General features: G+C 52.3%; 1 protein-coding gene across 1 annotated transcript in view; it reads right to left on the bottom strand.

Annotated features, from left to right (window-relative positions):
- plgrkt (plasminogen receptor, C-terminal lysine transmembrane protein) overlaps window positions 1-10,054 on the bottom strand; it is a 46,618-nt gene extending 36,564 nt beyond the window's left edge. The window contains exon 1 of the mRNA XM_042332415.1: window positions 10,002-10,054. The gene's annotated coding sequence lies outside the window, so the exon portion shown is untranslated. The remainder of the gene's footprint in view (window positions 1-10,001) is intronic.
- Between the last annotated feature and the right edge of the window lie 4,844 nt (window positions 10,055-14,898).

Below are 14,898 nucleotides of genomic sequence, written 5' to 3'. Positions count from 1 at the left end.
GGCAATGGAATATCAGAATACAGTCAACTCTCCTCTGCGTCGATCTCAGTTGTCCTTGAACAAGCCTCTGCAGTATTCCAAGGCACTGCCAATGACAACATAACGACGACAACAAAATTACATTTGTATAGCGCCTTCACGTCGGGAGGACGTCCCAAGGCGCTGGACTGACAGAGTTATGGACCCGAGGTCGGGGTCGGGGAGGATGGAGGGCAGGGGGGGAGAGCAGGAGGATCTTGAGGTGGGTCTTGAAGGTGGCGAGGGAGGGGCCGAGATGGAACGACTGCGGGATGGAGTTCCAGAGGGTGGGTGCAGAGTGACGGAAGGCCCGCCCGCCGATAGTGGGACGAGCAAGGCAGGGAATGTGAAGCAGGCCGGAGCCCACTGAGGGGAGGGAGCGAACAGGATGTTAGGGGGTTAGGAGGTTGGAGAGGTAGACCATGGAGGGCTTTGAAGGTGAGGACCAGGATCTTGAACTGTATCCTCTGTGCGATGGGAAGCCAGTGGAGTTAGGCGAGGATGGGGGTGATAGGAGCCTAGGGTCGCGGAGCCTAGTGCGGGAGAGGACATGGGCTGCGGAGTTCTGGATGATCTGCAGCCTGTGGAGGGAGGACTTGTGGAGGTCGACAAGCAGTAAGTTTGCATAGTCGAGCCTTGATGTAATGAAGGCGTGTATGAGGGTTTCGGCGGCCTGCGGTGTGAGACAGTGTAGGAGCCGGGCGACGTTGCAGAGGTGGGGGAAGGCAGAGCGGGTCATGGCACAGATGTGGGTTAGAAAGGATAGTTGAGGGTCAAACAAGTCCCCAAGGTTCTGGACTGGCTCAGTGAGGTGGAGTGTGCAACCATGGATGGTGATGCTGTCAGCACCTGAGGTGATAAGGCGCTGACGGGAGCGAATCAGGAGAGCTTCGGTCTTGTTGACGTTCAAATGAAGAAAGTTAGCTCTCATCCAGGACGATGTCTTCATCCTGTCAGGACAGCTGTGGAAGTTGACCCCATGTCTGCGAATTATGTCACCAAAAGGGAGCATATAGATATTGAAGATGAGGGGACCAAGGACAGAGCCCCGAGGAACGCCACACAAAACATCTGGGGGCTAGAGGAGAAGCCGTTTGAGAAGATGAAGTGAAGGCGGTGTGAGAGGTACGATCTGAACCAATCAAGGACAGTGCCGTGGAGGTTGAGGTGACAGGAGAGGTGGTGGATGAGGATAGTGTGGTCAACGGTGTCAAAAGCAGCAGAGAGGTCAAGGAGGACGAGGAGGCAGAGGGAGCCCTGGTCGCAGATGGACAGAATGTCATTTGTCACTTTGACCAGGACTGTTTCTGTGCTGTGGGCGGCACAGAAACCTGATTGGAGGGGTTCGAGAAGGGAGTGGTGGGAGAGGAAGGAGCGAAGCTGAGAAGCAACAACTCATTCCAGGACCTCGGAGAGGAAGGGGAGGTTGGCGATGGGGCGGTAGTTAGGGAGTAGAGAAGGGTCCAAGGAGGATTTTTGAAGAATAGGAGTGACTAAGGATAGGAGTAACTGGCTTCACTCGCAAGCAGGACTTGCAGGTATAGACCCATCACTGGGGCAGGGATTCTTCCCACTCAACTCCTGTTAACTCTGCAAAGCCCAAAAGGATAGGGTGGTATGAGCTGGATAAGCAGCAGAAAAGCTTGACAGACAGTGTTATCAATGGCAAGCTATAACTGGTTAGATTCCAGCAGAACCCCAATGCACTTCTGGAGCACCTCAGCCTTGGCTCTTGCCAACTTGCGCTTAAACATTTCGGAATTAGGTAAACAGGATGTGTTCCTCCAGGGAGAGAGTATGTGCAGTTCATTCTAGACAGAGAAATTTCCATGTATCGGTGGAAACATATGTGGAATTCTCAGTTTGGTTTGAATAATATGGAGTCCCGTATCAAGGTAGTCAGTGCGCTTACCTCACAAGCAATAGGTCAGGGTGAAATCTTAGGCAAATCTCTTTACTCTTCACTCCTCTGTTTAACTAGCAGTAAGTAGGAACCCAGTTGTTATCGATTGGTGGATTGCTTTCCGGGGATAATAATCCCTCCAAACAATTTTTTTTTTAATTTGGTCATTCAATCCACGACTATTTGTGGAACACTGCTGTGCACAATTGGCCGCCATGTTTCACCCAAAAAATACAGTCAATCCACTTTACAATATGTTGTAAAGCGACCCGAGCCGCTCCCTCTGAAAATGTTCCTGCTCCTACCCCCCACACTCCGCTACTCCCATCCTGTCCTTCTCTCCCCCCGTCCTCCTCGCTTTCTCTCTCTCATGGACCCTACCATTACTTCCCTCTGCTCCAGCCTGAGCATCCTCCAGCAGGCACATCGTGGCTCCCGGTGTTGGTTGTCCCAGAGCAGCCGCCCCAACTGTCCCATTGCTCACTCTCTCCACAACAACCGCCTCTGAAAGGCAAACACCTCTTCCCGCTCCCTCATCTATATCCTCTCCAATTCTCACCTCTCCTCAAACTCCATGGTCACTTCTCCCCCACGACCCCAAATCCTCTATATACCACTCGCTCCTCCGCTTCCACCCCCCTCCCCCACCAGCAAACCTATCCAAATGTCCCTCCAAAATGTCCACTCCCTCTCCAATAAAGTCCTTGCTATCCATGATTTCATCCTGGATGAGCACATCGATATTCTCGGGCTTACAGAAACATGGCTCTCCCCAGGTGACCCCGTTCCCCTCATTGAAGTCTCCCCTCTTGGTTATACTTTTCACCACACCCCCCGCCCCAACCAACCTGGCAGCGGGGTGGCCCTCATCTCCCAAGCTTCTCTTGGTCTATCCCCCTATTCCTTGACTGTTTCTCCTCTTTTGAGCACCTCACCCTCTACCATCCCTCCACTCTCTCTCTCAAAATCCTCCTAGTTTACCACTCCCCAAACCTCCTGGCTCCTTCCTCACTGACATCTCCTCTCTCTTCTCATCCCTGTTCCTCTGCACTGAACACCTGCTGATAATGGGTGATTTCAACTTCCACCTAAACTCCCCTTGCACCACCTCCATGGATTTCACTGCCCTCATCTCCTCCATCCACATCAACTTGCCGACCCACAACCATGGCTACTCCATCAACCTCGTCATCACACATGGCCTTGACATTTCCGACCTGATCACGGACAAATCCATCTCGGACCACTTCCTCATCTTGCTCTTATCCATATTCCCCTTCCCTCTTCCAAACTCTCCACCATTTTTTTTCCACCCCTGGAAAAAGCTTCCCCTTGAGTCCCTCACAAATGTCCTCTCTTCCTCCGTCCTCCTCTCCCTCTGGCCCTCCACCCGCAGCGATTCTGATGCAGCCATCAAGCTCCTGAATGACCATCTCTCCACAACTTTCAATTCCCTGGCTCCCCTGAAATCCAGGGCTGTTTCCAAGCCCATCAGCTCCCCCTGGTACAACAGTCATCTTCGCTCATTCAAAACTCAAACCCGGATGCTCAAGCTTAGTTGGCAGAAATCTGACCTCACGATTCACTGTCATCTGTGGCTCGAGCACCTCTACATCTACTGCGTGTTCCTTTAACAGGCCAAAACTGACTTTTACTTCAAAGTCATCCTGGAGGCCAAAAACAACCTAAAGACACTGTTTTCCACTGTCCATCATCTCCTCCAATGCACCCCATCAAGCCCCTTCTATCCTCACATCAAACACCAAGTACGAAGAGATCCTAGACTTTTCGCCTCAAAGATTGAAAACATCCGCTTGGCTGCATCGTCCTCTCCCCATGTCCCCTTCCACCCCACCCAGACCAACACCGCCTTCTCCCTCTGCCACGGCTCCTGGCACTCCCCCCTCCTTACACTCCTTTGACCCCATTTCTCCCTCCTCCCTCTCAATCACCCCCTGAAGTTCACCACCTGCTGCCATGATCCCCTCCCCACCCAGCTGCCGGTCACTCAACTCCCCCTCCTCTCCCCCCTGCTGGCTGACACGGTCAACCAGTCTCTCTCCTCAGTCTCCCTTCCACTCCCCCTGAAAACCACTGTCATCACACACTTCCTCAAAAAACCCAACCTCGATCCCTCTAATCTCATATTACCATCCCATCTCCAACCGACCCTTCCTTGCAAAGTCCTGGAACACATTGTGCAGGTCACCTTCGGTCACACCTCTCCCTCCACTCCCTCCTCGAGCCCCTGCTGTCGGTTTTCACACTGCCCACAGCACAGAGACAGCGCTTGTCAAAGTCACAAACAACTTCCTCTCTGTCTTATCAGGGCTCCCTCTGCCTCTTCATCCTCCTGGATCTCTCTGCCGCATTTGACAGTCGACCACACCATCCTCCTTCACCGCCTTTCCTCCCTCATCCACCTTAGTGTGACCGCACTCGCACGGTTCGAGTCCTACTTAACCAACTGCCTCCATTTCATCTCAGCAAATGGTTATTCCTCCCGCCCCCACCCGGTCACCTGTGGGGTAGCCCAGGGCTCCATCCTTGGCCCCCTTTTCCTTATCTATATGCTCTCTCTTGGTGATTTCATCCGCAGACACGGGATAAACTTCCACATGTATGTAGATGACACACAAATCTACTTTGCCTCCTCCAGTACCAACTCCAGATCCACTGATGTTCTATCAGCTTGTCTGGCAGACATCAGGGCCTGGATAAGTGCAAACTTCCTGCAGCTGAATGTGGACAAGACGGAAGCCATACCCCTTGGCTCCCGTCAACATCTTCACTCCTGCGAATCTGAACTCCTCAACCTCCCTGGGCTCTCCCTCAGACTCACGGAACCAGTGCACAACCTAGACGTCCGGTTTGACCCCTAGCTGTCCTTCCTGCCTCACATCTAGTCACTGACCAATACCACATTCCTCCACCTCCGCCACATTGCCTGCCTCTGCCCGTACCTTACCCCAAATGCAGCAGAAACCCTCATGAATGCGGTTATCATCTCCCGCCTGGATTACTCAAACGCACTCCTCGCCGGTCTCCCCAGCTCCACTATTCAAAAGATCCAGCTCATCCAGAACTCCGACGCCCGCATACTGAACCGGACCAAACTCCGTACCCACATCTCACCAGTTCTGGCCCAGGCTCCACTGTCTCCCCATCACCGAACGGATCAACTTCAAGATCCTGACACTTGTGCTCAATTCACTTCACTTTCTGGCACCTCCCTACATGTCTGACTTCCTCACTCCCCAATAATAATAATAATAATAATCCTTGCATTTGATATAGCGCTTTTCACGTCGGGAGGACGTCCCAAAGCGCTTCACAGAACACACTGTAAAGTGAATTGACTGTATATTTGTGGGCGAACGCGGCAGCCAATTGCGCACAGCAATGTCCCACAAACAGTCGTAGATTGAAAATGACCAATTTATTATTGTTTTGGTTTTGGAGGGATTATTATTAGGCTCTGTGTGGAGAAAGGAAATTTGCCCAAGGTTTCGCCCTGTGCCTGGAATTGAACTCAGGTCTCTCACTTGTAAAGCGAGTGCTCTAACCACTGAGCTACAGGACTCCACGATCCACCACCCGGCGCCTCCACTCGACTGGCACCGGCCTCGTGCTTGTCCTTCGCACTGTCTGCTTCACCACTGGAGGTCGCATTTTCAACCACTGCACTGAAACTTTGAAAGACTCTCCCTCAATCCCTCCGCCTTGCCTCCTCTCTCCCTTTTCAAATCACACCTTTAGGACCTTCCTTTTCGACCGTCCTTATGGTCCCCCCCCCCCACCCGGCTTGGAGTCAGGTTCCGCCACTGTTAAGCGCTCGGAGCCGCTGCCCTGGGTGGAGAGCACTACACAAGTGCAAGTGTTGTTGATGTTATATTCTGTGAAGCTGTTTTAAGACGTCTCAACAATGCTGTGGCAGATGCAAGGATTATTATTATAATCTTAAACGGGGTGATGGGTTTCCGCATGCGTCAGGCACCTGGCTGGCCCCAAAAAATTGCATTAAAAATTTACATTTAAAGAAACCTCCCACTTGTCCCTGCCCTTGACAAGCTTCTGCGCAGTGACCCTGCACTAACAAGCATTGCTCACTGCGGCAGCAGAGAGTCTGGGAATCCATCATTAACCAGCGACCAGAGCAAACTACTCCCTCCTCCAGACAACTTAAACTTCCAACCAGCAAGGCCCCTGTGGCAAAAAACAACAGCAAGGCTTGGCTTCCAGGACGTCCTGGCACCGGGGCAGGGAATCTTACACCAATAAATAAAAGCAATCAGGAGCAGTCAGGAGAATAACTATCATGGTCTTTCTCCTGACCTTGTGTGTGTAACTTTGCTGTGTGTGTGTGTGTGGCTTTACTGTGTGTGTGTGGCTTTGCTGTGTGTGTGTGTGTGTAGGGCTGTGTGTGTGTAGGGCTGTGTGTGTGTGTGTGTGTAGGGCTGTGCTGTGTGTGTGTGTGTGTAGGGCTGTGTGTGTGTAGGGCTGTGTGTGTGTGTAGGGCTGTGTGTGTGTGTGTGGGGCTGTGTGTGTGTGTGTGTGTGTGTGTAGGGCTGTGTGTGTGTGTGTGTGTGTGTAGGGCTGTGTGTGTGGTGTAGGGCTGTGTGTGTGGTGGGTGTGTGTGGTGTGTAGGGCTGTGTGTGTGTGTGTGTGTAGGGCTGTGTGTGGTGTGTATGTGTGTGTAGGGGTGTGTGTGTGTGTGTAGGGCTGTGGTGTGTGTGTGTGTGTGCTGGGTGTGTGGTGTGTGTATGTGTGTGTAGGGCTGTGTGTGTGTAGGGCTGTGTGTGGCTGTGTGTGTGTGTAGGGCTGTGTGTGTGTGTGTGTGTAGGGCTGTGTGTGTGTGTGTGTGTGTGGGGCTGTGTGTGTGTGTGTGTGTGTGGGCTGTGTGGTGTGTGTGTGTGTAGGGCTGTGTGTGTGTGGTGTGTGTGTAGGGCGTGTGTGTGTGTGTGTGTGTGTAGGGCTGTGTGTGTGGTGTGTGTGTAGGGCGTGTGTGGTGTGTGTGTGTGTGTAGGGCGTGTGTGGTGTGTGGTGTAGGGCTGTGTGTGTGTGGTGTAGGGCTGTGTGTGTGTGGGTGTGTGTGTAAGGCTGTGTGTGTGGGGTGTGTGTGTGTGTAGGGCTGTGTGTGGTGTGTGTGTGTGTGTGTGTAGGGCTGTGTGTGTGTGTGTGTGTGTGTAGGGCTGTGTGTGTGTGTAGGTGTGTGTGTGGTGTGTGTGTGTAGGGCTGTGTGTGTGTGTGTGTGTGTGTAGGGCTGTGTGTGTGTGTAGGCTGTGTTGTTGTGTGTGTGTGTAGGGCTGTGTGTGTGTGTGTAGGGTGTTGGGTGTGTGTGTGTGTAGGGCTGTGGTGTGTGTGTGTAGGGCTGTGTGTGTGTGTGTGGGGCTGTGTGTGTGGTGTGTAGGGCTGGTGTGTGTGTGTGTGTGTGTGTAGGGCTGTGTGGTGTGTGTGTGTGTGGGTGTGTGTGGGCTTGTGTGTGTGTGTGGGGCTCGAGGGTGTGTGTGTGTGTGGAGTAGGGCTGTGTGTGTGTGGGGTGTGGGGGTGTGTGTGTAGGGCTGTGGTGTGTGTGTGTGTAGGGCTGTGTGTGTGTGTGTGTGTGTGTGTAGGGCTGTGTGTGTGTGTGTGTGTGTGTGTGGTGTGTGGGGGTGGTGTGTGGTGTGTGTGTGTAGGGCGTGTGTGGTGTGGTGTGTAGGGCTGTGTGTGTGTGTGTTGTGTAGGGCTGTGTGGTGTGTGTGTGTGTGTGTGTTGGGCTGTGTGTGTGTGTGTGTGTTGGGGCTGTGTGTGTGTTGTGTGTGTAGGGCTGTGTGTGTGTGTGTGTTGGGGCTGTGTGTGTGTGTGTGTGTGTAGGGCTGTGTGTGTGTGTGTGTAGGGCTGTGTGTGTGTGTGTGTGTAGGGCTGTGTGTGTGTGTGTAGGGCTGTGTGTGTGTGTGGGCTGTGTGTGTGTGTGTGTGTAGGGCTGTGTTGTGTGTGTAGGGCGTGTGTGGTGTGTGTGTGTGTAGGGCTGTGTGTGTGTGTGTGTGTGTTAGGGCTGTGTGTGTGTGTTAGGGCTGTGTGTGTGGTGTAGGGCTGTGTGTGTTGTGTGTGTGTGTGTAGGGTTGTGTGTGTGTGTGTGGGGCGGTGTGTGTGTGTGGAGGGTGTGTGTGTGTGTGTGTGTGTAGGGCTGTGTGTGTGTGTGTGTAGGGCTGTGTGTGTGTGTGTGTGTGTGTGTAGGGCTGTGTGTGTGTGTGTGTGTAGGGCTGTGTGTGTGTGTGGTGTGTGTAGGGCTGTGGTGTGTGTGTGTAGGGCTGTGTGTGGTGTGTAGGGCTGTGTGTGTGTGTGTAGGGCTGTGTGTGTGTGTGTGTGTGTGTAGGGCTGTGTGTGTGTTGTGTAGGGCTGTGTGTGTGTGTGTGTGTGTAGGGCTGTGTGTGTGTGTGTGTGTGTGTAGGGCTGTGTGTGTGTGGCTGTGTGTGTGTGTGTGTGTGTAGGGCTGTGTGTTGTGTGTGTGTAGGGCTGTGTGTGTGTGTGTGTGTGTGTAGGGCTGTGTGTGTGTGTGTGTGTGTGTGTAGGGCTGTGTGTGTGTGTGTTGGTGTGGGGGTAGGTGTGTGTGTGGTGTGTGTGTGGGGTGGGGTGTGTGTGTGTGTGTGTAGGGCTGTGTGTGGTGTGTAGGGCTGTGTGTGTGTGTGTGTAGGGCTGTGTGTGTGTGTGTAGGGCTGTGTGTGTGTGTGTGTAGGGCTGTGTGTGTGTGTGTGTAGGGCTGTGTGTGTAGGGCTGTGTGTGTGTGTGTGTGTGTAGGCTGGTGTGTGTGTGTGTGGCTGTGGTGTGTGTGTGTGTGTAGGGCTGTGTGTGTGTGTGTGTGTGTAGGGCTGTGTGTGTGTGTGTAGGGCTGTGTGTGTGTGTGTGTAGGGCTGGTGTGTGGTGTGTGTGTGTAGGGCTGTGTGTGTGGTGTAGGGCGGGTGTGTGTGGGTGTGTGTGTGGTGTGTGTGTAGGGCTGTGGTGTGTGGTGTTGGTGTGTGTGTGTGTGTGTGTGTGTGTAACAGTAACCAGGGCTGTGTGTGTGTGTGTGTGTGTAGGGCTGTGTGTGTGTGTGTGTGGGCTGTGTGTGTGTTTGGTGTGTGGGTGTGTGTGTAGGGTGTGTGTGTGTAGGGCTGTGTGTGTAGGCTGTGTGTGTTGGGTGTGTGTGTGTAGGGCTGTGTGTGTGTGTGTGTGTGTGTAGGGCTGTGTGTGTGTGTGTGTGTGTGTAGGGCTGGTGTGTGTGTGTGTAGGGCTGTGTGTGTTGTGTGTGTAGGGCTGTGTGTGTGTGGTAGGGCGTGTGTGGTGTGTGTTGTGTGTGTAGGGCTGTGGTGTGTGTGTGTGTGTAGGGCTGTGTGTGTGTGTGTGTGTGTGTGTAGGGCTGTGTGTGTGTGTAGGGCTGTGTGTGTGTGTGTAGGGCTGTGTGTGTGTGTGTGTGTAGGGCTGTGTGTGTGTGTGTAGGGCTGTGTGTGTGTGTAGGGCTGTGTGTGTGTGTGTAGGGCTGTGTGGTGTGTGTGTGTAGGGCTGTGTGGTGTGTGTGTGTGTGTGGTGTAGGGCTGTGTGTGTGTGTGTGTAGGGCTGTGTGTGTGTGTGTGGTGGTGTGTGTAGGGTGTTTGTGTAGGGCTGTGTGTGTGTGTGTTGTAGGGCTGTGTGTGTGTGTGTGTGTAGGGCTGTGTGTGGTGTGTGTGTGTGTGTGTAGGGCTGTGTTGTGTGTGTGTAGGGCTGGTGTGTGTGTGTGTAGGGCTGTGTGTGTGTTGTGTGTGTGTGTAGGGCTGTGGTGTGTGTGTGTGTGCTGGTGTGGTGTAGGGCTGTGTGTGTGTGTGTAGGGCTGTGTGTGTGTGTGTAGGGCTGTGTGTGTGTGTGTGTGTGTGTGTAGGGCTGTGTGTGCTGTGTGGTGGTGTAGGGGTGTGGTGGTGTGTAGGGCTGTGGTGTGTGTGTGTGTGTGTGTAGGGCTGTGTGTGTGTGTGTGTGTGTGTAGGGCTGTGTGTGTGTGTGTGTGTGTAGGGCTGTGTGTGTGTGTGTGTGTGTAGGGCTGTGTGTGTGTGTGTGTATAGTAGGAGTTTCCCTGATGAGCTGCTGCACTCACCGTCCTTCCTGTGTCAGTGCAGCTCTGGCAGTGTAGGAGGCGGGGCCGGGCCTCCCGCCCGGGGGGGAGGCCCGGGGGTGGGGGGGGCGTCCGGGGTGGGGGGGGGAGGCCCGGGGTGGGGGAGAGGCCGGGTGGGGGGGGGAGGCCCGGGGGGGAGAGGCCCGGGGTGGGGGGGAGGCCGGGGGGGGAGAGGCCCGGGGGGGGGGATGCCCGGTGGGGGGGAGGAGGGCCCGGGGGGGGGGGGGAGGGCCGGGGGGGGGGGGAGGGCCGGGGGGGGGCCCGGGGGGGGGGGGGGGGCCGGGGGGGGGGGGGGGGCCTAGGGGGGGGGGGGGGGGCCCGGGGGGGGGGGGGGTGCGGGGGGGGGGAGGCCGGGGGGGGGGGGGAGGCCCGGGGGGGGGAGGAGGGCCGGCGGGGGGGGGGAGGAGGCTCGGGGGAGGAGGCCGGGGGGGGGGGGGAGGCTCGGGGGTGGAGGCCCGGGGGGGGGGGGAGGCCCGGGGGGCGGTGGGGTACCCGGGTGGGGGGTCCCTGTCACACTAAAGCTCTGCGCTGCTGCAGCTCAAACTCAGACCCAAAGACATTAAACCTTTTCACGGGCAATACCCCCAAACACACACTCACTCACACACTCACTCACACACACCTGTGCACAGCGCGTGTGCAGTGATGGGATGTCACCTGAAGAGCACAGTGCGGTTGTCTCAGAGGGGAAAGGGCAACACGCAACAGGAGATGTTGTGCCTTGTGTTTGTTTGGGATTTCTGTTGGACCCCAAATATACTTCAATACATCGATATATATTTTCAAAAAGAAAGGGACTTCTGTCTTATAATAATAATAATAATCCTTGCATTTGATATAGCGCTTTTCACGTCGGGAGGACGTCCCAAAGCGCTTCACAGAACACACTGTAAAGTGAATTGACTGTATATTTGTGGGCGAACGCGGCAGCCAATTGCGCACAGCAATGTCCCACAAACAGTCGTAGATTGAAAATGACCAATTTATTATTGTTTTGGTTTTGGAGGATTATTATTAGGCTCTGTGTGGAGTAAGGAAACTTGCCCAAGGTTTCGCCCTCTGCCTGGAATTGAACTCAGGTCTCTCACTTGCAAAGCGAGTGCTCTAACCACTGAGCTACAGGACTCCACAAGGGGACTCCACAAGGTCTTAGTTGGCACTTGAGGCAGTGGTTTTATCTACTTGGAGCCATGGAGGGAGCTGCAGGTTTTTGGGGGATTGATTTATGGGCAGGTGTCAGATGCAGCTTTATTTTGTGAAATGTGAAGAATTTCCCAACCAACATTTCCCCCACCCACAAACACATGCCCGCGTTAAAAATCCCCCAAATAAAATTGGTTTTACTTCATGGCTAATTGTGGGACATTGTTATGTGCAAATCGAAGGCCAATTTTTGCCTTCAAACACACAGTGACATCACTTTACGGTAAACACCGAAGAGCTGAGCCAAACCCAAGTAGTACTGTAGTACATTTTGTACATTTTAAAAAGACCAAAGAAAGAAATTGTTCATTCATAATGAACTTAAAGAACACAAAGAACCAGGGATGCTGATGGAATGTTTTGTCACACATAACTATTGAGACTGAGACCATAACTTTTAAACAAGAGTGAACTAGCGCAATATGAAACTGATGCAGGAAATTCTGCAGGTTATTGAGATATTAATAATAATAATCCTTGCATTTGATATAGCGCTTTTCACGTCTTCTAGACATCTCAAAACGCTTCACAGAATATACTGTAAAGTGAATTGACCGTATATTTGTGGGCGAAACGCGGCAGCCAATTGCGCACAGCAATGTCCCACAAACAGTCGTAGATTGAAAATGACCAATTTATTATTGTTTTGTTTTGGAGGGATTATTATTAGGCTCTGTGTGGAGTAAGGAAACTTGCCCAAGGTTTCGCCCTGTCTGGAATTGAACCCTGGTGTCTTGCTTGCAAAGCGAGTGCTCTAACCACTGAGCTACAGGACTCCAAGATTAGGTTATTGAGCTAGACTAGCTCCAGTTAAGGAGCTAACCATAGGGAAATCTTGATGACTTAAATGACCTCCTTCTATGCTGTAATTTCTATGATTGTATTTTACCACTAAATACAGCCCATACAGAGTTTAATAATAATAAATAATAATAATTCCTGCATTTGTTCTAGTGCCTTTCACGTCGGAAGGACGTCCCAAAGCACTTCACAAAATTTGCTGTGAAGAAGAACAACAAATTACATTTGTATATCGCCATTTACGTTGGGAGGACATCCCAAGGAGCTGGACAATCAGTGTTTTGGACCCGAGCTGGGGGTCGGGATTGGAGAGGGTGGAGGGCAGAGGGGGAAGGAGGGTGACTGAAGGCATGGTCAAAGAGGAGGTCTTGAGATGGGTCTTGATGGAGGGAAGCAAAGGGGTGAGGTGGAGGGACTGCGCGATGGAGTTCTAGAAGGTGGAGCAGAGTGGCTGAAGACCCTGAATAGTGGGGCAGGCCAAGGGGGGAATGTGAAGCAGGCCGGAACTCATTGAGTGGAGGGAGCAGGCCGTTCGGTAGGGGGTTAGGAGATCGCAGAGGTAGAGGGGAGGAAAGCCATGGAGGGCTTTGGAAGTGAGGATCAGGATCTTGGACTGCATCCTCTGTGTGATGGAAAGCCAGTGGAGTTGGGTGAGGATAGGGGTGATAGTGTCAAGGAGCCTAGTTCAGGAGAGGACCTGGGCTGCAGGGAGTTTGTGTCATCATGCCTGGATGTTATGAATGGCACGAAAGTGGTGACATCATCCGCAGACATGGGGTCAACGTACACATGTATGCGGATGACACCCAACTCTATCTTTCTGCCTCACCCTCAACTCCAGGACCACTGCTGTCCTGACAGACTGTCTGTCGGACATCAAGTCCTGGATGAGGACAAATTTCCTACAGTTGAATGTGAACAGAGACTGAGACTTTCCTGATTGGCTCACGCCAGCGCCTCAGCACCTCAGCTCAGGCAACATCAACCTCCATGGTTGCACACTATAACTCACCAAGACAGTCAGGAACCTAAGTGTCTTGTTCGACCCTCAACTGTCTTTTTTCCCCCATATTCAAGCCATGACCCGCTCTGCCTTCCTTCACCTCCATAACATCGCCCAACTCCACCACTACCTCACCCCTCAGGCCACTGAAAATCTTGTTCATCCTTCATCACCTCCAGGCTCGACTATGCAAATGACCTGCTTGTCAGCCTTCCCAACTCCTCCATCCACAGGCTGCAGATAATCCAGAACTCTGCAGCCCGTGTCCTCTCCCGCATCAAACTCTGTGACTCCATCTCCCCCACTCTCGCCCGACTCCATTGGCTCCCTATCCTTCAGAGGATCCAGTTCAAGATCCTGGTCCTCACATACAAAACCCTCCATGGCCTTACCCCACCCACCCACAGCAATGTCCCACCATCAGTCACAAGTGAATGAATAATTCTATCTGACAGTGACCGCTTAACCCCTTACCAACCTGCCCGTTCCCTCCGCTCAGCCGGCTCTGGTCTGCTCTACACCCCCCGACCCACCTGCCCCACCATTGGCGGGAGAGCCTTCAGTCACTCTGCCCCCAAGCTCTGCAATTCCATCCCCCAGTCACTTTGCCTCGCCCCCTCCTTAGCCTCCTTCAAGTCCTGCCTCAAGACCCTCCTCTTTGACCATGCCATCGGCGCTATACAAATGTAATCTTGTTGTTGTTAATGCACACCCAAACAATACAATACATTTATATCCTCCCTTTCATATTGTCTTAAAGCTCTTTATGGTGTTGGATAGCCACCCATGCTGGGAGTGGGAGTTTAACATCTCGTCCAGGTAATGAAAATTCCAACAATGCGTGCTCTCCCTGCACTGCACTGGATTCGCAGTGTAGACTATGAGCTCAAAGTCCCAACATGGGGAATGAACCTAAAACCTTTTGACTAAGAGGCTAGGGTGCTATCAACTGAGCCAGGCTGACACCAAATTGTTAATTAGTTTGCTGAGCAGAAAAATAGGATAGTTAGAGCAGCACAACAAAAAACTCTTTTCCTCTGTTATACAAACTTATTTAGAAATTACTAAAAGTTATGTACTGTGTTTGATTCACTCTCTTAATGTAGTACAGTATCCTTTTGGTCACATCTGTTGCACGTGACAAGCTGACTGCAGATCCTCATTGGTTCCTTTTCAGTATTGGTTTTAATGATAGTATTGTACTTTTTGCAAACGTGCATTTCCTTCCTCCCCAAAAGGTTCACTGTAATGAAACCAGTTCTGTGCCCAATTACAACGTCATGAAGAAACTGGAATTTATCCTCTGTTTTTCCCAGATCGTTGAAACTCTGAACCAGATCCAGGAGGTGCTAAAGGAGTTAGGGTCATAACTGTACATTTTCCTGTACCAGGCTACCCACGTACCTATCAGGCACAAAACAGAAGTCACTGGGAACACTCAGCAGATCAGGCAGCATCTATGGAAAAAGGAAAGTGAGTCAAAGTTTCGGGTCCATGACCCTTCATCAAAAGGTTTCAGATTTCCAGCATCTGCAGTATGTTGCGTTTTACTTATCAAGCTCCAGTGCATTGATTGTATGATCATTGAACTAAGCTTCAAATCAAGACTTGGTCTCTGACTTTCTGACCTAAGTAATCTCCTTTAACCTTACTCGAAAAGAGAAGGGCGTTTCTCCCAGTGTTCTGGCCAACAGTCTCCCAAATAAAAAAATTGGTTACTCGCTCCATGGCTGTTTGTGGGATGTTGCTGCGTGCATATTGGCTGCTACATTCATCCACAAAATATACACAGTCACATCACTTTACAGTAAAGTTGTTTGAGAAGTCTTGAGGGACATGAAAAAGGCACTATATAAAATTATTATTGTTACT

The sequence above is a fragment of the Callorhinchus milii genome, unplaced genomic scaffold (assembly GCF_018977255.1).
Source record: "Callorhinchus milii isolate IMCB2004 unplaced genomic scaffold, IMCB_Cmil_1.0 Scaffold1, whole genome shotgun sequence".
Lineage (NCBI taxonomy): Eukaryota > Metazoa > Chordata > Chondrichthyes > Chimaeriformes > Callorhinchidae > Callorhinchus > Callorhinchus milii.
This window is presented reverse-complemented; position numbering and strand designations above follow the sequence as displayed.